Raw genomic sequence first — 2,278 nt, forward strand, 5'->3', positions numbered from 1 at the left:
ATGAAGGATCAACAATAAAAGATGAACAAATGGAAATAAGATGCAGAAAGGAATATTTTAGAAGACTTAAATTAATCCTTAAAACAGCATTGACATCTAGGAGCAAAGTTCAAGCCATAAACTAATTTGCTCTTCCTGTCCTAACTTAAAATTTTGGAGTGATTGCCTGACCCAAAAAGGTGTTGGATAGATTAGACAGGAAAACAAAAAGAATATTTCATGCTCATCAAATGATTTATAAAAATCACTGCATACTAATATTATATATTCCCCATTCTAAAGGAGGTACAGGCCTCCTTGAAATTAATATATGTACAGATCTCAAATTGTGGGACTGCATACATATCTGCTGACCTCACAAGACCCAAACATAGTGCAAGTTTTAAAACATGAGGAGAATAAATCTAAGATGACTTCCCTTCTTAGTCTAGCATAAGCATATCGGTATCAAGCAGGAATGGAAATCAAACCAGAAGTAGATAAAAATCAGGCAACAACTGAATGTGCCAAAAAACAAAAGAAAGAATATAAGGTGAAGGGTCAGATGAGAAGGTAAGAAATGTGGAAAATGCATAAATATAGTTGAAACTCTAGAAAACTTCTGGAACAATCTCATGTTGAATAGGATCAAACCCAGGAATGGGTAAGGAGAGGCGAATTCAAACCAAAAGATGAAAGGTTAATATTGGCAGCCCAAGATAGTGGACTACGTGCACATTGATTTATAAAGTCCATGTGGGAGAAACGGACAAATCTCGGTTTTGTAAAACAGAACTGGAAACAATTGCACACCTTGTTGCTGGTTGCACCATACTAATGGCAGAAGGACTGTATATTGAAAGGCATGATAATGTGGCAAGACTGTTGCACTGGGGATTGTGCAAACATTATAATAATGAAGTAGCTGAAAAACACTGAAAACATGAGCCACAAAGCATCATAGAAAATGATGAAGTCTACATCACACGGTATCACCCTTTACCAACAGTTCAAATGATAGATGTGAAAAAAACAGATATAGTGGTCCATGAAAAGAAGACAAAAGTAGCATTGATCATTGAAATCACTACACCCACTGACTACAGTGTCTTAAGTACAAAGACACAAAGTCATAAAATATCAGGATTTGCAGGCAGAAAGGAGAGCAATGTGGACGAAAGATACCCAGACAGTTCCAACAGCAGTAGGAACAATAGGTCTTATAAAAGAAATCTACAATTGTATTTAAATATGTTACCAATACATGTAACTCCATACGAATTGCAGAAGGAGTCATTACTGGGCATACTGCGGGTGTTGCAAGGAGCAGTTCTGGCTGGCATCAAAGATTGAATCAATACTAATTTCATGAACTTTAGTCATACTTTGACTTAGGAACAGGGTCCATTCCTATCATGGTATTAGAAACCCAAAAGATTTGGAGAAATTATCAAAGATTTCAAGTTTTCTAAGATTTTCTATCCATTATCTGTATTACTCTTGGGTTTAATTACTACTTCAAGGGTGTTCACAAAGTATCTCACTCTTGTGATAACCCATCCAGATGGAAGTGTTTCACAAATTTCCTTATGTAGATGACTTACTTACATTTGAAGAGCCTTTCTGAGAGTGTTAAGGGTAACATGGATAAGAAATATCCTTCTTAATCTAGGATTCCAGGTCAACTTTGAAAAAAATCCTCCTTGACTCCTTCTCGCAGGTTTTATAATGAAAATGAAATCTTGAGCAAAGAAGGTGATAGGTTTAGTGTGTAGAAAAAGGAGGAAGATGGCAAAGTGAAGGCTGAGGAATTCCTGAAAATACTGGAAGGAATTTACAAACCATAAAGTAACTGTCTGATTTATGGAAAGAACCTATGAATCTGCAGTGATCGATTGCAAGGTAAGATAGAGACAGAGATAAGACAGAGTTACCTGGATGAAAAAAGAAATCTGGCCAAGGACCAGGGAAGGATAAATGTCAAACAGAAGCAGATTTGCCAGGAAAAGGGAACATTGATTGAGAGGCATTGCTCACAATTGGCACTGGCCTACGACAGTTTTCAAATATACTGATGCAGCATCTAACCGTGGCATTAACAACATGGATGTCTCCAAACTGGCTGTCCAGTTGTCTGGACTGACACTGTGGGTATGTCTGAATTCTGGATGGCATTTGTAGGTTTTGTATGTTAATTGCTAGCCAGAGTAAGATCAAAGATACCACAAACCAATAATCACTGGCTGTTCAACTGACTGTTGATCCAAGAATCCTCCTTTCTGCTCGGTCACTTCATCAT

Source organism: Protopterus annectens, chromosome 1.part1, assembly GCF_019279795.1.
Source record: "Protopterus annectens isolate FY-2018-M chromosome 1.part1, PAN1.0, whole genome shotgun sequence".
NCBI classification, from domain to species: domain Eukaryota; kingdom Metazoa; phylum Chordata; order Ceratodontiformes; family Protopteridae; genus Protopterus; species Protopterus annectens.